Source organism: Macaca nemestrina, chromosome 6, assembly GCF_043159975.1.
Source record: "Macaca nemestrina isolate mMacNem1 chromosome 6, mMacNem.hap1, whole genome shotgun sequence".
In the NCBI taxonomy this organism is placed as follows: Eukaryota; Metazoa; Chordata; class Mammalia; order Primates; family Cercopithecidae; genus Macaca; species Macaca nemestrina.
This window is the reverse complement of record NC_092130.1, coordinates 18,996,731-19,024,142: the sequence shown is the minus strand read 5'-3', so window position 1 is coordinate 19,024,142 and position 27,412 is coordinate 18,996,731. Positions and strand designations below refer to the sequence as shown.

The 27,412-nt window shown below is 35.8% G+C and overlaps 1 protein-coding gene across 3 annotated transcripts in view; it reads right to left on the bottom strand.

Moving 5' to 3' along the window:
- The window catches only part of LOC105480797 (gamma-aminobutyric acid type A receptor subunit beta2), a 276,867-nt gene that overhangs the window by 102,584 nt on the left and 146,871 nt on the right, over positions 1 to 27,412 (bottom strand). The window lies entirely within an intron of this gene.

Sequence of the window (27,412 nt, the reverse complement as noted above, 5' to 3'; positions counted from 1 at the left end):
CAACTATGTGGCTACTCAGAACTGTCATGAGGTCCCCTGAGCCAGTCTCTTGGCACCTCCTCTGAAGAGAGGCTGCCAAAAATCCAAAGAGCCTCTGCTCATCCTGCAAAGGGAGCCTTGGATGGACATCAAAAGAATAGGGCTTTAGGCCGGGCGTGGTGGCTCATGCCTGTAATCCCAGCACTTTGGGAGACCGAAGCGGGTGGATCACAAAGTCAGGAGATTGAGACCATCCTGGCTAACATGGTGAAATCCCGTCTCTACTAAAAATACAAAAAATTAGCCAGGCGTGGTGGCGGGTGCCTGAAATCCCAGCTACTCAGGAGGCTGAGGCAGGAGAATGGCATGAACCCGGGAGGCGGAGCTTGCAGTGAGCAGAGATAGCACCACTGCGCTCCAGCCTGGGTGACAGAGCGAGACTCCGTCTCCAAAAAAAAAAAAAAAAAAAAACAAAGAATAGGACTTTAAAGGCCTCATTTTTTTTTTCTCCTCTACTTTTGTCTACTCAATGTTTTGGTTTCCTTTTTTTTCTTACTTTTAAAATATGTAATTGACAAATAAAGATTGCATATATTCAAGTTGTACAACATCATGAGTTGATATATGAATGCAATGGTTAATAATTATCATAATCAAATGAATTAACACATTTATCACCAACCATGCTGTACATTAGATCCCCAAAACTTCCATCTCATATCTGAACGTTTGTACCCTTTGATCAACATGTCTCCATTTCCTTCTCTTTCTAGGCCTGGGAATCGCCATTCTACTCTGTGTTTCTATGAATTCAACTTTTTATGATTCTACATATTAATAAAATCATGTGGGCCGTCTTTTTTTTTCAATTTTTCTAAATTTTTGTTATGGACTATTCCAAACATATAATCAAAAAATAACAACATAAGTCCTGTTCTCATTACCCAGCTTGAAGTATTATCACTTCATGTCAATTACATTTATCCGTTTCTGTGCTGTTGGCACAGTAACCCTTCACCACTTGTTAATTAAAATTAATTGATTAAAATTAAATGCTATCAAAAATTCAGTTCCTTGACTGCACCAGCCATATTTCAAGTGCTCAATAGCCACATGTGGTGAGTGACTACCATTTTGAATAGTGAAACTCTACAAAACAGTTGAACATTTCCATCACTGCAGAACAATTCATTAGATAGTGCTAATCTACATCCAACCCTCTTCCCCCACTGTAGATTATTTTGTACCAAATCCTAAGCAACATCACGTCATTTAAACTTAACACTAAGAAATTAACAATACTTGTTGAATGACATGGAACAAGTAGTTGACAAGGTTACAAGCAAAAATTTCTTAAAGTGTGTGTGTATAGACAGATATATGCATAAAATGTATATATGTGTGTGTATATACACACATATACACGTACACTGGAGTGCAGTGGTGCGATCTTGGCTCATTGCAACCTCCACCTCCTGAGTTCAAGCGATTCTCCCACCTTGGCCTTCCAAAGTGCTGGGATTACAGGCATGAGCCACTACACCTGGGCTATACAGACTATTTCTAAGGTCCAATGTGTATATACACACACATATATGCATTTTATGGGAAGATGATATATGTTGGTTCTCAATTTCTGATAAAGGTCATCTTCAAATTCAAGAGTTACTCCCTTAAAAAATATATGTGTATATGTGGTCAATTAATTATTAAAAAGATGAGACACTTTAATTGCAAAGGCCACTGTAAAATTACCTTACTAAATATGGAATAAGGAATTTATTCACAGAGGTAAATGTCTTGTACATATCTTATCTCTTTAACTTGCTAGAATGTAGATGAGTGCCTGGATTGTTCATTGGTTATATGGTGGTGTATAACTGAGGAGAGGGTGGAGTGAGGTGAGACATGCTAATCAGTTTGTCTTTGTATGGATTCGGTTCAGACAGAAAAGTGGAGATTACCTCAGGCTTCTTTCATGGTAACAGTGTTCAACTTCATTCCTTTATCCAGCCATTCAGCCATTCATTCATCCAACATCTACTTACTAATAGCATCAGCTATGTGCCAGGAGCATAAGTTCTTCGTTTTAATAGGAATAAGAGATGATCTCAGCTTTTGGTTAAACTTCCACCTGAAATGCAAATTTGGCTCTTGGGACAGTTAGTATTACCGAGGATAATTGTGTCAAAGCCCGGAGACAACATAAGAGAGTTTTCTTAATTTAAGGACAAATATGAGTATTTATCCAATACTTACTCTAAGGCAGGGCTTGTACTAGGTGAACCCAACAGATGAAATTCTTTCTTCATACAGATATATGCTCCCTTTCTATCCTGCCCTCATCCCCATTCTTAGAGTTGGGGGAAGAATTGTCTCTTGATATATGGTAGAAATGATGTAAGAATGAGAAGGTGGGATTATACAGTTACACACATATGCTGTGACTGCTCTTCTTTCATCCTCTGCCATCCTCTCAAAATGGAAGTTTGTCTATTCCCCTTTACATATGCTTACCCAGGACCACAGCCCAGGCACCCATGATGTCGACTACAGAAGGAGCAATTCCCAGCTGCAGCTGGAATCTCCCTCACTGAGTATCCCTGACCTCTTCCAGAAAGTGCCGGGTCTCTGATTTCCTCTGGTCTCTCTTAAACTAAGAAGCTCCCTCACAAGAGCTGGGATGAATATTCCCTTGCACTCCAGATGCAAATATCTGACAAGTGTATCTCCATCTCTACATACTCTGCACATATTCCCCACTGAATTCTAGCACATCAATCATTTTTGAAGTGTTTACTGCAAAATCTCTCATAAACATTTCACCATGAAACTTTTTGCAGCAAACTTCTCTTTCCTTGTTCCTTTCTCATCTGTGGTAATACGTAGAACCTCTCTCATTTTGGAACAAACAGAAACAGTCTTGGTAACTGATGCTTGAAACTGTCATTTCACATTATCCTTAGTATTTCAAAATTTTTTTTTCTTTTTGGGTGGGGACAAAAGACTCTGGGTAGAGAAATGGGAGCTAGGGAAATTGCCCTTAGCTTGTTAGCCTTTGGTCATTTAAGAATCACTGTACTCACAAAATCTGAAAACAAAATTATTTTATGAAGTCAACAAATGCTAGTTGATCATATAGCCTGTGCCATGCCCTGTGTTAACTACTAGGTATAAAATATTGGGTGACACAAACATGATCCCTGCTGCAGTGGTGCTTATACTTGAATGAGTACCAGAGTAAATACATAAGCTCAGTCTTTCAATGGTGTATTCCAGCAAAACGGTAGGGGAATTAATAAGACAGCAGGTAAGTCTAAAGAGACTTTGTGTGGAAGACAGATTATAAGAAAAAAGTGAGATAAGTCAAGTAAAACATGTAAAAGATTTAGGACAGTGCTTGGCAGATAATTAACTTTTAGTAACTGTTACCTATTGTCTGGTGTGTGTGTGTGTGTGTGTGTTACTTGAGAATTCCTAATTCAAATTATTTCTTTTCTACTGTTCTCCCTTAATGTCCAAGTTATTCAGCTAAATTGACCACGAGACAGTCTCCACAAATTTGTGGGATGATGCAATGAACCCAGTCATCTTTTTCACCCATCTGAGGTTTGTATTTATCCTAAGTGGCCCTCATAGGTTTATTTAAACTAGCAATATCTGCCAACATTTTAAATAGTGACATGATTTCTCCCATAAAATCTCCTAGCCTAAATGACCCTTATTGTGATTTAATGGCACAAGAACCACTTAAATAATTTTTGACATTATTCAATTATCTCCACAGTAAAGACAGTCCAGAAGCTAAAAAATGAAATTAGCTTGGTGCCCTGATATGCTATAAATGTAGACTGCGAACTCTTCACATTCCTTTAGGAGCATACAGACCTTATTCCTTATACATTCCGGGAAGCTGAATGATATTTAGAATGCTGCCAAATAACTTACGGAGCTCAACTTGTTATGGAAATATTGAGTTATACCAATATATTGGAAAAACATAAAATTTCATACTTTTTTTTTTTTTTTTTTGAGATAAGGTCCCTCTGCGTTGCCCCAGGTGGATGCAGTGGCTCTACTTCTGCCTCCCAGGCTCAAGTGATTAACTGATTCTACCCATCCCCGCCCCAATGCTCCCGTGTGTAGGACTACAGGCGCGCCACCATGCCCAGCTAATTTTTGTATTTTTGGTAGAGTTAGGGTTTCAACATGTTGCCAAGACTGGTCTCCAACCCCTGAGCTCAAACCTCCCAAAGTGTTGGTATTACAGGCGTGAGCCACTATGCCCAGCGCCCCCCCCAAAGAAATTATTATCGTTTAGTAGTAAAACATCATAAGAGAAACACAAAACCTAGAAGTCAGAAGGCAAGAAGACTAGCTGACTTGACCACATAAAAATATATCGTGTACTTGGTATGGAGGAGGAGGTACAGAAGAGTGTGCATAGAAAACGGTTCTAAAGGACACATAATCTATTAACACTGGCTACCTCTGGGGAACGGGGGGGAGGAATGATAAAGAAATTTTATATTTGAGTTTTCATATTTATATATCATGATCACATAGAAATGCAATATTTTGTAATTACAATAAATGTAAATACTTTCTCATCACGTCTATTTTCTGATCCTGTGGCAGGGGTGCTGACTGGGTGTGCTGTGCTCCCTAGGTCCGAAGCCCTTGTGAATGACTGACTTCACACTTCTGCACACTGATCTTCCTAACAAGGTAAGTCGAATACGTTGGAATTGTTGGTATAATGTGGGGCTTCCTGTGTCCTGGCAGGCTGTCACCCAAGAGAAGCCAAATACCAATATCGCCAACCTCCCTGTGGACCCGAGAGGCTGTGCTCACTGAAGCATTCTGCAGCCCGGTATCCTCTCGTCTTCTCTGCTGAGAATATATCCTCTGAGGCTGTCACAGTAACCTGAACCTTCTCTGAGGTTTACGTGTGATATTTTAACTTTTTGTCAAATCCAGCCCTCTGCGTTTTACAGAATCAAAGAGCATGTCCATTAAAATCACTGGTGCCAATATAAATAGTGTCAGGTATATATGCCACACAGAATCCATCCACTACCTAGTAACTGCTCATACTTTTCTGTTTTTATGCTGAAATGGGTAATAAATCCCATGTAATAGATGTGAGAAACCCCATCTTTGATGTCAAACTGTTTTCTTTAGGAAAGAATTCCATAGTTAAAACTTTATACTTAAAGGCAGAAACTCTAAAATCAAATGCAGTATTATAATAAAAACTTAGCTTAAGTAAAAGTTAAACTATAATAGACTAGCATACCTAGAAATTTTTGAAATGGCATGAGGTTTGAAAATTAACCAAACATAATTAAATATGGGGATATAGTAATACACAAACCCTAACAGTTTTAAGGATTTAATTTCAAAACTAAACCTTATAAAACTGGCACACAAAGCCAACAGCAAGTTTTGAAAGACAAAGTAAAAAAAAAAAGTAGGTTGGTCACAATACAGACAATAAAACTATTATGTGGGCTCATAAACTAAGAACATGTATCTTCAATTCAAAGTTGCTCTTAGTTCACTTGAAGTAAATTTGCTGACTATAATTCCAACAATCCATGGAAGATTTGAGAGTAGAAAATGTTGTTTCAATACATATTCCTTTAAAGTGACTTTATGAGGTGCAAAAAGTACCTATGGATGTCACATACATGAGTTGCTGTCTCCTGAATTCTAACTTGTAAAAACATTTCTGAAAGATTCAGCAGAAAAGATACTCAAAACAGCATTCATCAAAGCTGTCAATAGAAGGTTTTACAAATTAGTCTGTTAATATATTAAAAGGAGCCATTTAAAGATGTATTATTCCACAAATTTATTATTTATAGCCTATCGAAATTTTTCAAACTGAGAGGTATAATTTGCTTTTGATGCTAACTTTTTCAAACCACATATTGCTAGGACAAGTGTTATCTTATAAAGATACATGCATTCTTGACTAATGTTAACTCTAGAAGATGGATAATATGTTTGGCATTAATAATTTAATAATTTGTAATATCTTTGATAGTTAAAGAATAATTTAAGAATTAATAATTCAAGAATAATGATATAAGATATAATAATTTTAAATGCAGTTAATAATTCTTATGCCACACAACCTTTTCCATAAAATTAGATGTTTTAGGGCTTTGTGTCTTTTTTTTAGCTTTTTACTACCAATAAGTAGCATAACGTTTACTATATCACCAAATCTTTAGGCATCCTCATACTCTAATTTGTCTTCAACAGCAACATGTTGCTTAATTACTCTATTTCAGAGTACAATAAGTATGCTTTACTTTTGGTAAAAATGGAAATAAAATCACATACAATATCCATATAGTGTGCCATAAGCCTGGAATAATTCTTTTTTATAACAAAATGTAAGAAATAAATATAATTAGAAAGCTTTATTTAACCAATACCTAACTCATTTATTTTCCAGAACCACAGACTATCAAGTAAGAAGAGACTTATAACCCATGTGTTCTAGCCCTGATTCTGTCATTAACCAGATCAGTGACCTTGAAAATATTGATTACTTATCTGTAAAATTGAATTGTTAAGCTAGACAATGTGTAATTTTCAGTTCAGTGAACTTTCTTGTAACAACCGACAATGGGAACAATTCCAGAATTTGATGCATCCAAGTTGAGGCTTAAACCATTAGAAGCTATAGTTTTAAGAGTTTGTAATCATCCAAATGGTTCAGTTTAGTTGGTGTACCTGATTTGATCTTAGCTTGTTTACCATGTGAAAACTGTAGATAATAAAGCTTCTAATATATATTCCCAAAATTATTTCTTCTACTGACTCACGTTAACAGTGAAAAACACTGGGCTTCTACTAATATCATCTTGGTACTGAAGCATAAGCAATTTCAACAATTAGGGAGGTTTGTTTTAATAGTATAATCCTTAATATATCTCATATTCATTAAATCTGCCAATAGATTTATAGATATATACAAACATATATAATGTGTATGTGGCCTGTGGGCTCATGTGTATGTTTCTGCAGTGTGTGTGTGTGTGTGTGTGTGTGTGTGTGTGTGTATGTGTATGTGTAGAGAAAGAGAGAGAGAAACAGAGAGAAAGAGAAATGAGAAAAAGAGAAGAATATGAGGGATTAAGGAATTGTTTGGGAGTATGTGTTTAGCAGTGTCGAGGAAAGAAATCTTTTTTCTAAAACGTTTTCACCAATATAATATCAGTATCTGAATAACTCTAAAACCTCTAGGATATATCTCAATGGTAATATTTTACATGTGTTTCTCTCAGAGGAGGAACAAATTACACAAAACCTGAAGTTTTATTTCTTAATGAGTAAACAGGATGGCCTTTGGAGTCAGAAATTATGAGCTATGCAACTGTGAACTTACCTAAATTTTTCATGAGTTTAAATTTCTTCAATTACAAAATAAAGATAATAATAATAATGATAGTATTAATCATAATAGTAATACCTATTTCATAGGGCTGTTTGACAACAACATCAGGCAATGTATAATTAGGCAACACATATTACTTGGTGTTAGTTTTCTTTCAAGAAAGTGTGAAATCAATTTGCATATGACAAACTTACAACCCATGTGTAAACTCACAGATAATTAGGCCAGTTTAATCATGCTGACCTTTATGTGGCCAAATGTAAATATCTCAGTGTAGCCCTGCTACTCCCTTGCACTCAAGTCAGCTCTGCTGAATTTTGTGTACTTTCTTAAATAAGTAAATTAAACATTTGGGTAAACCAGTCTAATGATGAGAAAATACCAGACAGAACGAGATTGAATGACATTCTAAAGAATACTTTTGCCCTTTGGAAGAGCCAGTACTCTTCCAAAGTTCAAGGTCATGAAACTCAAAGACTGAGAAACTCACATGCTAGAGGAGACTAACTAGGCATGATAACTAAATGCAACACCCTAGGTTGGATTCATGAACAGAAAAAGACTGGATTCCATTAGTGGAAAACCTGCTGAAATCTGAGTAAAGACTAGGTTAGTTAATAAGATTTTATCAATGTCAATTTCATAGTTTTGATGACTGTACCATGGTTATGTAAAATATTAACATTAGGCGAAGTTGGGTAAAGAGCATGAAGGAATATCTGTACTATCTTTGCAACTTTTCTGTAAACCTCAAGTTATTTCAAATTAAAAAAAAATTGGGTGAAATCTGAGAGCTAACACTGCTTATAAGTTCTCTGGCCCTTATTAGTAGTCTCCATATCCTTTCTCCCAAATCTTTGCATCTAGTCTCCTCCCACAACATACAACTTTCAGCACCATCTCAAACTTGCCTATATTCTTGCTTCCAAACCAGTAAGCCAAGTAAAATGGTTAAACATATTATACCTACACTTAACCATGTGCATCTTCTTAGGTTTCAAATAAGTGCTAAAAATAGAAAATTTATGGTTCAGGGACTGTCAGTGTTGTTGGACAGAACGCATTCCAGTTAAGCTCTAAGAACACAACATCTTTTATTACTCTAATAAATTAAACAGGAATGACAGTTTTGTGGCAATTAGGTTATATAAACTTTCTCCCATAAAGACACATCATTAGGTTATATTTTTAAACCTCCATATGTCACCCGAACTTAGGCAGAAAGAAACATGCAATGCAATCTTTATGACAGATTTTCTTAAATTCACCAGTTTTCCCATTTCTCCTGACATTTTGCTGAAATTTTAATACTCTACACTTTGGCATTTGACAGGTTTGCTTCAACTAGCTTTGTTAAGCAGGAGCATATGTTTTAAAATGGCAAACTGTGCCCCCCTCTTTTTTATGTGAGAACTGTGGGTCAATATAATGAGACAGATTTTTAAACAAGCTGTGATATCAAAGGAGGGTTAGTAGGCTATGCTCTTTGCAAAGCAACTTAAGCTTTTAACTTCTTTAATCACTGAGATGTTCTCCTGGGTGGTGGGAGCAGATGAGAGTTGGATGTGAAATATTTCACGGTGGAATAAGGCCTTGTTCTATTTGAAATACAAATTCTGAATTCTCATATGGATTAGAAAACATAACATCATCGCCAAAAAAAGAGCATATAATATTAGCATTAGGAATCATGCCCAGAGAGAAAATGGGGACAACAAATTAAGAAATGTCTTTATCTTTCTTTCTGTATGCAAAATGTAAGTAAACACGTTTCATTATTTCTCCAATTAAAACGATAATAGGTACTGACCCATAGAAGTTGGCTGCAGATATCAACAAGATGTAATGGAAAATTCTACTTTTCTAGAATGTAAAACGCAAGAAATGAAAACAGACCACCAAACCAGGAGACTCAGCATTCACTGATCTAAGAAGGGACTGACTCTAAGAAGGGACTGACTGCTATTATGTTCCCACACCAGGGAGCATTTTCTAGCCCTGTAACATACGCCTAAGCCTTCTGCTATCTGTGCAGCACCTCAAGACTACAGCAGAAAAATTGACAGCAGGATTGGTGACAGATTTTGTGGGTGCAAAATTAAAATATGCAGTCCCTTGCTCATACGTTATTAGGAATTTCAGAACCATGACAGCAGAGTATTGATGTGAGCCCCTTCTCATCATGGCCCCTGTGTTCCAGGCCCCTTCTCATCATGGCCCCTGTGTTCCAGGTCTCATGCCCATGGAGTCAACGCTGCTAAAATCTAATTCTAAGGGAAGACAGAGCTGTGCCCAAAACTCATTCCTGTAAGGCACAAAATGTTTATCTAGGACCTTGACAGAAGCACTATGTGATAGTATTTACTATTATCCTTGCCTCTTCTTCATATGGAAATGATCAAATAGGTAAGTAAACAAAAATAATCATAATATTTTGAGCTAAAGAATACCTAATGACTTTCTGGTATAACGCCTCCATTCTTTGAAGAACTTAATTGAAATCTGGTACTTGTCAGTGGCTCAGACTCAGGTCTCATGATCCCAAATCAATGTTCCTTCAGTAACAAAATGGTGCAAGAGAGGTTGTTAATGACTCAGGCTTTGGGAGCAAACAGCCTGGGACCAAATTCGGACTCCACCACTCTGTGTAACCTTGGGCATGTTGTTTAACTTCTCTATGCTTCACTTTCCAAATCTGGAAATGTGATTACTGATAGTACTTTACAGGATTAAATTAACTACTTCATTTAAGCAATTCAAAAAACTGACTGGCACATACAAAGTGTTTAAGAGATATTAGCTATTCATAGTTCATGTTTCACTTATAGAAACAGCTGTTTTTGAATGTCTATGGATAATCATTTTGATTAGTAGGTGAAATGAAAGCTAAATTAGAGAGTTAAGTAAATCTACAGCTAGTTAAGTAAATTCATAAAAAATGTATTAATGGGTTGACATTTATGTGACAGAGTGCATTATTCTAGTATATTATTCAAATGTTTTATTCACAATTCAGATAAAATGTATGTAATATGGTTATAAAATGTGTTAACAGTACAATTCTGGGAGGAAATTCTTTTAATTGGGATGCAGAAATGACTGCCAAAAGGACCAAAGTAAACAAGATTAAATTTCTTACAGAGATCTTTTTTTTTTTTTTTTAATAAAATAACATGAACGGTATCTGGTTGAAAATTTGACCGAAATTTCCATTTGAAATCACAGGATATCTGATTTCCCAGAAATATGTATAACAATCAAGTTGCATTAATAGTGTATACAGTGAAGGAAAGGGTGATGGAGTCAAAAGGAACTGCTAAGGTATAAGATTTCTCTCTATACTCCTTTTAATAACTCTTCAAAAATGTAAAACAAAAAAAAAAAAGAGAAGAAAAAAAAAGCCATACACCCATTTTTAAAATGTGGGCAGTACAAAAAGGCCATGGGCTGGATTTGGCTTATGACTCATAGTTTGCCAACTATGGTCTTAACATTCTCATCCAACTAAAAAGCAGGAGGAATCCTCAAAGCATATAAAAAGCAAGACTCTACTATGTGAGGCCTGAAAGAACCACTTTAAATACAAAGATACAGCTAAAATCAAAATAAACAAAGATAAAAATATTCATTATGTGAAAAGTGTGGATAACGTCAGAAAGGTTATTTTAATATCCTATAAAATGCACTTTGAGACTAAGAATATTGCCAGAAATAAAAAAGGACATTTCATTATGATAAATGAGAAAATTCATCAGGAAGACCTAATAATTCTCAGTGTATACGCCACAGATAATGATCTTAAGATAAATAAAGCAAACATTTACAGAATCAAAGGAAATATAAATGACAAAAACATAGTAGGAATTTTTATACTTCTCTCAGCATTTGACAGAGCTAGAAAATAAGCTAATATAAACAGAAAGTATGAACAACCACATTAACCATTTTGATCTAATTGTCACATTTAGAACAGTATTAATAACCTTCAACTGCACAATACACACTTTTAATGCATGATATATTTACCCAAGATGGACAATTCTCCATAAATTTTAAAAGGATAGAAACTATAAAACAAACTACAAAAGTATTGAGTGAAAAATTATTAAGAATACTATATATAGGAAAACACCAACTAACTGCAAGTAAAACAATACAATTCCAAATACATTATAAGACAAAAATGAAATCACTAAACCAACTGGAAAATATTTTTAAAACAGCATGAAAATACATTAACATTTGGGAAAGCGAATAAAGCAGGGTATACAAGAGGGAAACGTGTTTCTTTAAGCCCTTATAGTAGAATTCAAGCAAGATTTCAAATCGGTGGCTCAAAGTATCACCTTAAAAAAATCTAGAAAATAATGAGCAAAATAAATACAAAGGAAGTGTAGGAAGAAAATAATAAAGAGGGGTAATCAATGAAATAAAAAATACTGAGAAAATAGAGAAAACTAACAGAGTCAGAAGATGATTCTTTGAAAATACAAACAAAATTGACAAATATCTAGCAAAACTGATCAATGATAAAGAGAATACAAATCACCATATTAAGAAAGAAAGGGGATTATTGCCACAGACACTACAGACATTAAAAGAATAATAGGTGAATACTGTGAATAACTTTATGGCAAATTCCAACATCTTAGAATAAATGGAAAAAAATTATTGGGAACTAAAATGTACTGAACTAAATATGACACATGAAGAAACAGAAAGTCTGATCTGTTTAAAGTCTCATATCTGTTAAAGATACTGGATTTGTCCAGAACTTACTCAAAAGAAAACTTCAGGTCCAGATGACTTTAGTTGGAAATCTACCAAACATTCAAAAAGGGAAGAAAATGCCAAGTTTACAAATTTTCAGAAAATAGAGAAGGAAGATGGATCACTGTCCCCACTCATATTTTGAGGCCAACATAACTCTAATATCAGTCCTAACAAGGGCATTTCCAAAAAAAAATAGGAATTACAATCCAATATCCTTCATGATGCAAAAATCTTCAACAAAATATTAGAATATCACATCTAACTTCATGTAAAACGACAATCTATTATGGTTAAGTAATATTTATCCTAGGAATGCAAGGTTGCGATAGGTTTATCATTAGAAATCAAATAATATAACCCACCATATTAGCTCAATGAACAAGAAAAGATACGATCATTCACTGAAGGGGCTACTTATCCTTCATCTTTGGTTAGATTGGGAAGGATGCCAGCTGATAGCTGGAGCGCAATTTTTTTATGAAGAGATGGATATACTTTATATTCTGAGAGTTTCTAGCCTTATAAAACACAATAGTCCCATTTTTCCCCTTTTATCTTTCCATAGTTTGAAGAGCTAGTGATGACCTGAGTTTGAAGGCAAAAAGGAAAGGGGGCTCCTTGAAGATAGCAAATGATTAACAAACATGATTGTGACTGTCTATTCCTTATTCATCCAACTATTCATCTATCCATTCATTATTCAACAAATAGTTCTGAGATTTACAATGCTTTGCCCTCAACACTTTGGGCATAATGATTAAGAAAATAATCATCATACTCACCCAATGGAGCTCACAGTCAGGAAAAAAAGGCAGACATTTATTATGAAATAACACATATAAGTATTGGAATTGTGCAAACTCCTATGAAGAAACGTTACAGGTACTTTGAGAGAGGGAAATTAAGAAAGGCTTTGCTAAGAAATAAAATCTGATTTTAGATTTGAATGTGTGTAGGAGTTAGCTAAGCAAAGAAGGGAAGAAAATATGCTGTAGGCAAAGAGAAGAGCAAGTAAAAAAATCCTTTAGGCCATTCAAAAAAATTTGTTTCTGGTACAATGACTTCCGTCTCTGGATCTTAAAGGATGATTGGGCTGAAGAGCCAAGACTGCCCACTCCAGCCTGTATGCCTTCTACCTTGCAGTCATCAAAAGGTAATTCTCTCCAACTCAATGTGATTTGCAAGAATACAATAAGTACATGATCTTTGGAGAATCTGTGATTAAGACTTTAAGTGGAAGGGCCAGGAAATAATGTCAAGGAGAAGTTTCTATTTTCTGATCCTCTCTTCCTCCATTCCATAGCCAAAAAAAGAGAGAAAAACTTACTTTCTTTGAGTGGAAGTTTTAGACAATTGTCTTCTATGTGGCATATTGTGCTTCACAAATTGTTCCGATATTTTGGGCTCTTATAGCTGCATACAATGGCTAACCAAAAAGCTTAAAATACCAGAAACCAGGCCTAGAAAAATAACAGCTCCATCAGGAAGTGGAAAACATACTGAGCCCAAGTAAACCCCATCTATTCCTCGCAGGGAGGAGTTAGGTCATGGCCTGCTTGGACTTCACTATGTTAGAGTGCTGTGATTAGAGGGACTGAAGATTTCTCCTGGCTTCGGGACAGTCATTCACCTCCTATTTGGCGATGGAGAATTGGGCAGATCATTTGTCTTTTTCTTTCTGGAAAAACGGATGCAGCATTTTCCTCATCTGTGGTTTCCCAGAAGAGAGAGGTTGTTGAAATGAGAATAACAAACCCACTTTTGTTAATAACGAATCCCTTCTTTGGCTTTTGAAAGAGTCTTTTTACATATTTTCTCTGAATTCTTTCCACAGTTTTCCAAGCCTAGTAAAGTATCAGTAAGTATATGTTAAATTAATTATCAACTACAGGATGCCGTTTTTTGAGCCTATACTGTTTTTATTAACTAAATGAAAAGTATCACCAGCATAGTTGAATTATCAAACTCTGTGTTTGTGGTAGTCATTTCACAAAGTATTCACATATCAAAATATCACATTGTACATAGTAAATATACTCAATTTTATTTGTCAATTACATCTTAATAAAGTTATAAAAAATAGCTTAACACAATATCAGATTGTAACTAGACTTTCGGGAGTAAATTAATTTCAATCTCAACATGTCCAAATGTGAGTTTTAAATTCTTTAACCCTCGGTTTCCTCATCTGTAAAATAGGAATGACATTATGCCTGCCCAAGGGGCTGCTGTGAAGATTAAATGAGATGATAAATGTAAAGAGCTCACCTAGAATGTGTAGCACAAAATGACATTCCAAATAGTAGCTATTGCTCATCTTACATTGAAGATATTTCTTCAAAACTTACAAGAGCCTTTTTGTTAAACCTTAAAGTACATTTTTTCAATGTATCTTCACAATCAAAAAATTGTATCCCATTAGCATGACCTTCACTTAAAGAGCTGATAAGAAAACAGTGGAATTAGAAAGACACAGTCAAATAACTTTTCTGCATCTATAAGTAATCTAGAATTCTTTGTCTTCTTCTCACATATTAAAATGATTTTGATATAATTATAATTCAAAGTAGCCACAATTATACAACTCAAGGCCAGCACATCTGTAATAGATTTTTCCCATTTCTGTCCACCAACCTTTACCATTTGGCAGTATATTTAATTAAATTTATGCTCAATAATACTTTATGTAAGAGTTTTAAGTATAAACAAAATTCCTCAATGTATAGCCATAATAAATATTTATGTCTAAAGGTAGTGAAAGTGGCATGTGAAATCAATTAATATAACAATGAGAGTGGCTTTGTGTCTTAATTAAAAATAATTTTTTTAAAAAAGTCCTGTTTATCGGAAACAAATTTAAGAAACAAAGTAAGTAGCAGTGATCTAAAATATTCTTGACCGATTTATGGATATTATGATACTAAAATGCTCATTCTGTCAATGTATAAACACTTCTCTTAATAACAACGACTGAAAGGAACACAAGAATCACTTCCTATATTAAAACAGTTTAACACCTTAACATCCAGTTCTGACATTAGTGCTCATATGACTTAAGCATCATTTTTCCTCAGTATATTTTAAATGTAGTTGTAGCTTGGTGTTATGCTGATTGACAGCATGACACCTGAGGATAGACTGTCTGGGACTGAATCCTGACTTGATATCTCACTAGCTGTGTGACCTTACTTAATCTCTTTGTGCCCATTTTATTCTCATATGGTAAATACACCACAATGAGAAAATGAACATAAGGCATTTAGTACACAGTAAGTTTTCAATAATTGATAGCCAGAGGTAGATAGATGATAGATAGACAGACAGACAGATAGATAGATAGATAGATAGATAGATAGATAGATAGATAGATAGATACAGATAAATAAATATGGCCATAGGATAATTTACATAAAGTACCTAATATATTTATTTAAGTAGCCAGAAATCACTTATCAAATGGTTTGTGGCCAGGAAGGGTTATAAATTCCAGCAGAGGGTCATATGTATATTAGGGGATTCCTAATTTCACTATTTTGTATTTTCTCTTGAGAGGACCTATATCTAGAGTAAACTTAAGTGAAATTAGTTAAATTGATAAATTTCCTGACTGCCTGTCATGTACAAAGCAGAACAAGAGATAAAAGATAATACAGGACATAACCCTTCCTTCGATAAGCATAGCAGTCAAAGTACTTAGTTGCAAACAACAAAAACTGACTTTGGCTAAATTAAACTGACAATGAACAGATCATAGAAGGCAGAAGATCCACTGTGGAAACTATGCGGTCAGCAACAATGCCCAAATGTACAGGGCAGAAATGGTCCTGTGAAGTTATTGGTGCTGCCTCCACTGAGCATCAGTTTCCACCGCAGATATCATCAGCATGTGCCACTAAACACTGCTTGCCATCCACTGCCACAGCTGCCATCCTTCTTAGGCTGGACTTTTCCATAGACACTGTTTTCTTGTTTGTTTGTTTGTCTGTTTTTTGGGGGTTTTTTGGTTTGTTTTGTTTTCTTTTGTTTTGAGACAGTCTCGCTCTGTTGCCAGGCTGGAGTTCAGTGGCGTGATCTCGGCTCACTGCAACTTCTGCCTCCTGGGTTCAAGCGATTCTCCTGCCTCAGCCTTCCGAGTAGCTGGAACTACAGGCGTGCACCACCATGTCCAGCTAATTTTTGTATTTCTAGTAAAGACGGGGTTTCACTACTTTGGCCAGGATGGTATCGATCTCTTCACTGTTTTATTTTTTGCCACCCATTTCCAACTCAAAGTTATGTGATTGGCGGTGCCTTGGTTTTGCACCTACCTTCTAGTTTTAAGGGAGGCTGGGAAGATGATTCTCTGACTTTTTAAACTACTGTTATGGAGGTGGGTCTGTCTCATAAAGTAAGGAATTCTACACATACAGTGTTTGGGTATGGGCCAGGCAAAGAAACATCCACTGAAAGCATACACTTCAGTAGGTAGGATTTGATGAAATTATCATACAAAGAGGAATGCGTTAATCATAGGTTAGATGCGTAAACAAGGAAACAATATATACAGTGATTAAAGACATGGGTTCTAAAATCAGAATGACCTCAGTTTAAATCCCAGCTTAGCCACTCTGCTTGATACTGGGTTCTGACTTACCACAAACTACACTTCCCAGGATCACTGTTTTCTATGGTTCTAAACGTGATCCAGACTCTGCCAGTCAGATGTACTTGTGGGGTACTTGAATTCAGGACTGCATTGAATGGAGAGAAAAGTATGGCACAGATCATCTGCTGTGCTAATACAGACTACATGAGAAGCACTGTGGTTTCCGTTTAGCAGCTAGAGCAGTGACTTCTTTATTCAGCAGGTGCTCCCAATATACCAGCAGGAATAGTGGCTGCCTTGGCAATACATGACTGGGCTGTAATTTTGGAAGTCATCTCTAAAAGCACACAGCCTCACATCTCTTTCTTCAATCTACCCAATAATTCCTTAACCCATATAATCCCATTCTGTTGAAACTAGCTTTATTGGATTCAATTTTCTTCAACTAAACCTTAATCAATACATTCACTTGCTAACATGGGCGGCCTTATGTAAGTTACACAACTTCTCCAAGACCCCATGTCCTCATCTGTAAAGAGGAGATAATATAAGTAGCTGCCCCATAAGAGGGTTGGGTGAGATCTTGTTTGTAAGTACACAGCACAAGATCTGGCACATAGCAATCATTAAATACAGAGTAGTTACTACTGATGGTGATGGTGACAATGTAATTTTCATGGGGCTGGCGGCAGTGGAGGTGTGAGCAGGGGTAGATGATAGACTCTGGAGGCTACCATGAAGAAAGAGGTATTTGATTTGCAAAAACTAGCACACGTTATTGAAAATCTATGGAAAGAAAAATATCTTCAAGCAGTAACACAGGAAGCCAAGTCTAGGATCTGAGAAAAGTCAGCCGGTGTTGCAGTTCAATGGGCTGCAACTATCAAACAAAAACAACAGGAGGTTTCCGAAAATGCTTCAGGGAAGGTTTGTGGGTGTATTTACGCCTCTGGCTGAGGATGTTCACATCAGGTTTCACAAAGTGCTCTCCAGCATTCACTGAAAATGCCAAGAAATCTGCAAATGTGGCATTTTCACCTAATTAGGATCAAGTATAAAATGAAGCCCAGCCAAGAGGAGAGTTTTTGCAGGATGATGGCATTGTTGGCACCTTTCCTGAGCCTAAAAGAAAACTAAGTAAACACGTTTGCACTCCCACCACCCTCCCGCTATGAAATTTGCCCACAGAGAGATTTACAATATGTTGTGAAGACCTAAACTGCCTTTTTTAGATCTAATGGGCAATTTGAAGGCAGGGTGAAAATTAGCATTAGAAATTTAAAAGAAGGTGACCATCACCTTCAGAAAAGTAAATAGACACAATGTGGGTTTTTGAGCAAAGCCTTATCAAACACTCAGTGTCCTGAGAGACACTGGAAATCATTTAGTCGTTAAGAAAATGCTTCCCTTTTGAGAACCCATAATGGGAATCAGTATCCTTATAATTGCTCCTTGCTGTTCTTTGAGTTGAAAGCTGAGCCTTGTGCCAACACATTCTTAAGCTTGACAGCTGTGCTTACCACCTGGTCAAAGGGGTGCGTTGTTCTCAGGCTCTGGGCTCATTTAGTTACCAGTTGGCTTGTTACAAATGAGGGATTGGAAGCCAGTGGATTCAACTTACCCGGGTTTTACACAGAATTTATATTGATTTTTTCAACGTTACAGGGTAAAAACATAATAGGGGGTGGTGTCTACTGCTAAAAGACTTCCCCTCCATCTCTCTCTTTGTATCTAAAATTCTAGGTTCCAAAAGGTATCTACTGATTCATGTGAAAGTCTTGACCACTGCCAGGATGATATAGGTAGTCTACCCACAATCTGCCCTTTGGGCCAGCAGTTATTATGGTATACACATACCCTTCATTAACTGTTCCACTTTGCACGCTATATCAGAAAGAGTCTAATGGTGTCTTGAGGGAAATGAAACCAGAAGGTGGGTTTTCACTTGTGAGAGTGGGAGATAGTAATTTGATAACATTATGAATTATGTTTCTCTCTGGTTTTTCCACATAGAAATAATAAAATAATAATTTATAAATACAAAAATAACTATTTCAATTCTAAATGGACTTGGGGTCCCCTTGACATTTTATCATACAAAGAGGAATGCGTAGAATATATCTACAAAGAGATGAACACATCCAGGGCAGGTTTTCATTATTCGTCTTAATGTAATAGTGAAACTTACAACTGATAGTATTTAAGGGTAGAAAATAGTTATTTGCCTTAGTGATACCTTATAAAATAGATACCCTGCACTGCTATAAGATCTGTTCAAGGCTTACCTTGTACAATAATTGCAATGCCTCTTAAGTATTCAATTATTATCTTCCTTTAACCCATTAATTTTACATTAGAAAAATGCTGCCCATGTAACATGTAAGTCTTATCAAATATCACGAATGTAAACCAAGTCTAAAGAAGTGATACTATAAAAGATTCATCCTGAAGGTTTAAGTAGAAAATTTCCTATGGAACAATATCCGATTGTATATTCTCTATGACGTGCGAACTGGGTATTTCAATTACACATTCTCTATGATGTGAAAATTCAACTTCTATGCATTCATCTTATATATTAGTGTATTCAACAGACTTTCCTGAGATGATGGAAATGTTCTATTTGTCTCCACTGTCCAGTACGGCAGCCACTTGTTACATGTGGCTATTGAGCACATGAAAATATGCCTTTTATAAATGGAGAAATAAATTTTTAGTATTTCTTAAGTTGAATTTACATTTAATTTTACATACCATACAAAATAGCATAGCTATATATATTATGCAAAAATATATGTTTATATACACATATATATACATTCATATACATAAAATCATGGTTGTATTCGATGATACAGCCTCAATCATATACAAATTATAATACTTAAAATAGCAACACAGTAGAAATAATTTATGTTCTAAAATAGGTAACTGGTTACAGAAATTATGGTTCATTTAAATGTAGATACTAGGGAGGAACTGCAAATTATATTCTAAAGAATATTTCAGAAAATAAGATATATGTGATAATGCTCTTAAATTTTTAAAATGAGGTTAACTATTGCATATGCAGTTAAATATTAATATGTGTATTATAAAAGGTGAGTTCCAGTTTATGACAGCATATTTACTTTTCCCGCCCTACTCCAATCTTACAGGAAAAATTCTAAAAGGAAGGAACAGTAATAAATCCATACTAGCATGACAAAATGGGAAAGTATGCCATCATTCAGCCAAAACTATTGAAAAATTTAGAAAAGTTAGAAGGTAAATGAGGTTACGTAGATTCAAAAATTAAAAAGAGAAACCTCAACCTAAAAAAGGATTTGGATGAAGCAGGGCTAAGGAGAGAGCCAATCTTCCCACTAAAGTCCAGAGCAGTGACTTTCAAGCTATGGTCCCTGCACCAGCAGTATCTGTATGGCCTGGGAATTTGTTAGAAATGCACATTCGCAGACCTCACCCAGGTCCACTGAGTCAGAAAGCCTGGAGATGGGTTTTAATAAGCCCTCCAGGAGATTCTCCTGCCCATTCACATGTGAGAATCACACTCCAGAACAGTCATTCCCAATGCTGGTTGTTCACTGCAGTCACCTGAAGAACTTCTAAAATTGCTAATTTAATAGGCCTGTGGTGTGGCCTCATCATTTGAATTAAAAAAAAAAAAAAAAAATCCCCAGTGATTTTATAATATGCAGCAAGGTTGAGAACGTATGCCCTAGAGAATTTCCAAACTCAGTCAGCAAGTTCAACGTGAGAGCGTGTCCATGGATCTGCCAGACTGGTTTTCTTTCTCTCCTACAACTGTTTGTGGTGATTTCACCCAAGATTACAACGTAAGAAAGCCCCTTAAACAAAGTGGGGGCTGCCTAGTTCCTAATTTAGATATTGGACTGAAGAGAATGAGGACAGAGTTTCAGATAGCTCTGGGCACTTCTATAAATAGAGGGAAAAAAAGGAATCCCATTTCCTCCTAGGAGTGAGAGTGAAATAATCTGAAGTGCAGGAGGCCCAGATGAAAGTCGTGGTTATCTGTGAAAGGTCCTAGCACACTCTCTCAAAGAGGGAGACTGGTGAGCATGGCCAGATCTCCTCCTGTACCATCCTCTTCAGCAAAGAGGCTGACTATGGAACCATCATGTAAAAGTGCTGAGGAAATGCATATAGGTTTTAAAAACCCATATGAGAGACTTGATCTGGTCAGATTAGTCTTTTATTTACAAACATGAACTGAATTCCAAGATTAGCAGACATCTGAAGAAAATCATCAGCATGAAAAAAGAAAGACCAAGATAAGCCAACATACATCGTCAGAGAAAGAAAGAGGAACAGAGCAGAAAACTTGTAAAATAATTTAAATTTTGATGTTTAAAACCAAAAGGACATTCCATGAGAACAAGTGAGTATGGAAAATGAGTAACCACATCATAAAGAAGAGTTCTTAGAAACTGAAAACGTGACTGCCAAAACAAAATATTTACCAATAATAATATCTTTAGAATAAAATAAATATTATCAATTTGGAAGATAAGAATTAAAAGTTTCAGTTCAGATCCATGGCACATTTATGCAAGAGACCAACGATCTATTTAGTGCAAACCTCAGAGGGAGAAAACACAGACATTAAAAGAGGACATTAAACAAATAAGGTTTCTCTTTACTAGGGGAAAGAACCCTTTAGATGGAAAGCGTTTCCTTGTGTTATTTTTAATATTCAATATTAAGACATACCCTTTATACCCAAGTCACCAGTTTACTTTCTAATAATGGAAAATTGAAAAGGCAGAGTCTTCGAGTCCAGATATACGTCAAGGTCAGAAATATCCATAGGAAATGCCAGAGGTTCAACATGCATATCCAAGCACTTGTCTATGGTCATGGGGGATCAATTGTTAAACCAAGATCACATTCCAACAAAGTATCTACACACAGCGAGAATGGAATATAAATCCCTCACTTCCACAACACTGGACACAATTCAAGAAAATATCAAAATAGAACAGTGATGCAAATTAAATTTGTATGCAGTGACATCATGGAGCATTTGCAATGCTCTTTGCTTTTTTCTCAATAAATAATTACAATGAAGCCTCACTGGAGTTTTACAGGAGTATTTTTCTAATTTAAAATAACTCAAGGATCACCTAAAATATTTATTAGTTTCATTATGTGACACCTCCACTTTACACCCTCATTTCACACACATACATGCACAGACACATGCACATATACCTTCTCTTCTGTTGAGCCTTAAGAAGATCAAAATATTCAAGAAGGTTTAGATTATTCAGAAAGAGAGAAAAATATTAGGGTTTTAGCCTTATTCCTCATAGGCACAAGTGTGAGATATATTCCTATGAGGAAAATCTGAGAGAAGAAAGATTGCTAGTGAAACAACAACAGACCAACAGCAAAACACATAGGTTGTTCTACTTTAAATTTTAGCAGGGATGTGATTTTCATCTTTTCCTAAATAGCATTGCTCTCAGAGGTATATGCATATGGGATCTGCATCCTCACATAAACCAGGGCTTGCCTAGTTGTCCTTTAACTGAAGTCCTATATATTTTTGCTTGTGCCAAGTAACCCCTAACCTACAGCTACTTAGAGACAATGTAATCCCATCGCTTGCTCAGTGAAAGAATTCCTTTACTCCCAGAAAATGACTTTACAGAATACGGCAGCCCATCTGATTTTTCACCAGCTGTAACTGCTATGAACTTTTCTTTTTTTAACTTTCAGCTGAAAATTGCATTTTGGCATCTTTTACCATTAGTTAATTTTGTCTTTAGGGTACACAGAGTCTACTCTCTTTCCTTAAGAGGAAATTCTGCATTTATTTGAAAATAGCTATCCTGTTCAACCACTGCCATCCTTCCTAGCCTAAGTGTTCCTTCCTCAGGGTAAATGTTCCCTCCATCACTCCAGTTCCTTCTACTGGCTTTCCAGACTCCATGGTTTATATATCATTCATATTTTGGTTGTTCTGCTTGCTAAATATCCCTCTTAAAATGTAACTCTAACTGAGCACAGTATTCCAGCAGTAATTTGATAATGATAATGATGATGCTATAATGATAACAGCTGCTACTTATGGAAATATCAGTACCAAGCCTTGCGCAAAGATCTCTATCTTGATTATCTTGCTACCTTTAAGGGTCACAATATCGTACAAATGAGAAACTGCAGCTCGAAGAAGCTAAGTGACCTGTTTAGTTAGCTTGAGGAAACCATACTAGACAAGTCTATCTCTATTCAAACAATACCCTCTTATTCACTATACCACATTTGCAAAGAGCCCCACCAGCTCACTACTTCCTCTGTTACAGATGTTTTGAGACTACTGTTATACTCTAAGGTGCTATCGATGTTTACTCGGGGGTGGAGAAACATAATGCACTTTTCATTTTTTAAATTATTAAAAATACCGTATTTATGTTTACTGAAGTATTAGTGAATATATAGCATAACCCAATACAGAATATATTAACTCATTGCTATAGTAAATTTGGATGCAATATCTCAAATGCTTCAATGTATCAATCTATACTGACCTCTTTGACAAGGATGATTTAGAATAAAATTGTTGAATAAAGAAAACACAGCCTTTATTCCATCAATGAGCCAACAACATGTTATCTTTACATAGTACACAAATTGGAAATCAGTAACACAACAGGCACATTTCTGTCTTCTGCCTTCCTAAAGCATGGTGCATACTCTAAGAAGAAGAGATGCTTATACAAAAACACTCTCACACACTCACAAGTACCTTTTGCTATATCAATCAAATAGGCTGTAGATGACCACCAGGTTTGATTGCCTTCTTTGGCCAATTGAAATGTTAATAAAACCATGAAGGGATTATATTTATAAATGAACTGTTCTTTCACTTAATCCAAATCCAGAGGTCAAAATGTTTTTAAATATCCGTCTTTGGATTTTGAAGCTAGCTATTAATTCTTTCCCTACAGTCAAAATAAAACAAATTAATTTGCATCTTATAATGTAGGCACAGCTGGCTGACACATTCTATGAGGAAGTAGATAGCACTACAGAAAATGAGACAGACTTGGAATGTCAAAGCAAGGGCCAGAATAAAATCTACGAAGGTTTAGAAGGGTGATGCTGGGCTCTGGGTCTCCTCGGCCAGACTTCCTAGTCTCATAATTAGTGCAATCCATGGCAATATGGGACTTTTAAAATATAACAACCAAAGCTGGGATTATATAGTAATTATTAGTAATAGTTATTATTAATTACTGAAGTCACTATTTATTAGATGTCTACCATGGACCAAAGCAATGTGTTAGATTCTTTGTCTAAAGGACTTCATGTGAGCTTCATAACAATCTCCTATGTTAGGTATTATTATTTCCATTTTACCCCTGAAGAAAGAGGGTCCACTAAGTGAGTGACTTTGGCAGCGACTTAATCAGCGACTCTGAGAGGCCAGCAACAATTGGTTTCTGATGCTGTCACAAAGTGTGTAGAACTTTTTTCTTTATCTAAATCTTAAAAGGAGATGCCTGATGGGCTGTTTCAGTAAACACTTTGTGTATCCCTGTGAAGGTGCCTATGAAAGAGCTGCTGAGAAAGTTTTATGTCTTCTAGTTCTTCGTAGATCCCACTATGGCTGAGATTGACTGAAAATCCACATTGTTGAAAATGAGAACACTAAACGTCTTCTCTGCAACACTGACGCTGGCCAGTCCAATTCACTCAGAGATAAGATGAGACAAAAACACATAATGAATGAACAAAGAATTATCCTTTGGATTTTTAGTAATCTGAGCAGCTTATCAATGGGTTTAGTTTAGAGAATTCCTTATTCCTTTTCAGACAAGCAGTTCACATGCCCTAAGTGGAAAACCTGGAACCAGAGTGAAGACTAGATAAGGCAGCTTTTCTCCCGAGGGAGGGAAGAGGGGGGCATAATGAGGCCACATAGTTGACATTGGTATTGTGTAGTTGAGCTGGCACAGAACACAGCTGAATATCCCCCTGACTATTCCCATTTCAAAGAGATATAATACTTCCACCACCTCCTTTTCACTATTTTTTATATCTGGATGGAACATATTAAGTGGCCTCACAGTGTAATGACTTTCAATGTCTTCCTGACAATGTGATTAAAACTTATTTTTTTTAAAGAGAGAAATCTTTGATTTGTACTAACAGTTCTAAATTATACTTGGCAGCATCAGATTCCAAAAGCATTGGCACACCTGGGGAGATTCACTATTTCTGTACCAGAACTCATTCCTAAACAGCAAGTGCATTCAAAAGAATTTTGTTTATGTAGGCTTGGGTATAACTTTGTTGTTGTTTGGTGCTTTTTGGGTGACACTTCCCTAGAAAAAGAGGCAGTATTCCAGTGTCCCTTTCCCAACCTGTACTGAAAGTTTCAGAGAGAGACAGAAGCATAATGCATGCTATGCAGACAAAATATTGTAGAGTTTCCTCTGACCACACAGGTAACAGGAACATGTAGGTAAAAGGTAGCTTTAGGAGACAGAATTGGAAATGCCTAGGAATGGATTTCTCCTTTCAATTTTAGCAGTTAAGTTTCATGGCCTTCATAGTGATAAATATTATCAAGACACATCTAATTCTACAAATCTCATGAATTCTATGAAACATCCTCCATCCCTCCATATTTAAGAAAAGTCATGAAGTTGGTGTGGTCCATATTAACCTTTTAGAGCCCTCAGTACTTTATTTCAAGGCTTGTTTTAAACAGCCTTTTTTAAAGATGTATAGAACTAAGTACTTCATCTTGGCAGCAATTTTAGTAATGCAATTTTATATTCATACATGTATTGACTTAAATTAGACATTCAGTATCCTTAACCCAAAAATCTGAAATATGAAAGGCTCCAAAATCCAAATCAATTTGAGTGCTGGCATGACACTCAAATAAAATGCTCACTGGAGCACTTCAGATTTTGGATTAGGGAGGCTCAACTGCTAAGTATGTAATATACTACTTACAAATATATTGCAAATATTCTAAAATCTGAAACAATCTGAAATTCAAATCATTTCTGGTCTAAAGCATGTCAGATTTGGGATACACAACCTATATATCTATCTCCCTCACTTTAATAAAGGAGGCCAGGGATATTGTATATTGCTATTCACTATTAGATCTTCAGCGCTTATTACGATACCTGGTAAAAGGTTAGCATTCAATAAAAATTTAATGAACAAATACATTCCTGAGTGAATGAATGAATGAACCATTAGCTCAATCCTAATGTCTCCTGACTCCAAGCTGCCAAGAGTCAGCCTATGTTATCCTCTCCTGAACTGATCCAATATACTGACTGTTGATATGCTGACAAGGTATTAATAATTTAGTAATGCCACAGTTAGGTTAATTTTCATTTGCCAGAGGGAGGGAGGAAAAGAGAAAAGCAGAGAAAGAAGGGAGGGAAAAACAGAGGGAAGGAGGAGGGAGAAGGACAGAGAGAAAGACAAAAAGAGAGACGAGGGGAGAGATGGAATGGGCAAGATGAGAGAGGAAGAAGGATGTGAGAAAGAGAAAGAGAATGAATGAATGCCCAGAGAACTAGTAGTTTAAGGAATGGGATCCTAAATTCATTTCAATACGTTTAGTTAGTAAACAACCTGTTTACAACAATAAAGCCTGGATATCATGTATATCATTAATATAACACCATATCTAATTCTCTGTAGCAATGATTTGCTAACAGTCTAAATATGAATAAGCCCAAATTTTCCATAAGGCCAGCTTATTTCCTACTTTTTAGATTAAGCAGTTTTAGAAGAAGGGTCTGTTAATCTGGTCTCTCCAAAATCAGTGTCTTTTCTAAGCAAGTCAGCTATCTTTCAAATCAGCACAGAGCCACTGGACCACTAAGTGGCTGAACGATCTTAGACAAATCACCTCACCTCCTTGATTTTGACTCCCTATGGTTGTAAAGACAGAAATATTAATATCGACCTTACTTAACAAGGTGATTGTGAAATGAAGTGAGATATGTAAAGCCTAAAGAATCATCATGGTAATTTTTAAATATTAGAGTCAAAATTGTAATTTAATAACAGAAAACTCTTAGGTGTTGCCTGCATCCTTAGGCATCCATTCTTTAAAATAAAGAGGCCTTGTTTACTTATCTGAGAGGGTTGTAGAAGGCTCAAATGAAATAATATCCACGAAAGTCCTTCACCTACCTAAACTATGATTATTTGATATCCCAGAATAATTTTCCCGCAAAAAAATGCTCTTATGCTGTCTCTGACAGCACATATACCAAAATTGGAACAAAACATGCTTTCACCACAGAAATTCACGAGTGGTACACAGCAATGTGCTTATTTCAGCATATTCTTATATCAACAATGTGAAATTACAAAAGAATTTGAACTTTGTAGAACATTATTATGCTTTCTAAATTGTAGCCATAAGTTTAGAAAATGCAACATGCAATGCTCTCCTAAAAATATTTACATAAAGTTAATTATTGAAATCCTATGGACCAATTTCATTAACTAGTTCTATAAGGCAAAAATATAATTTGAAAATAATGATGATTTGAAATACAAGTATGCAATCAGTTTCTTCAAAAATACATGTAATTTAATTACCCTGGAAGCTATCTTTTAAATCGAGCAAAAATATCCACAATGTGTCA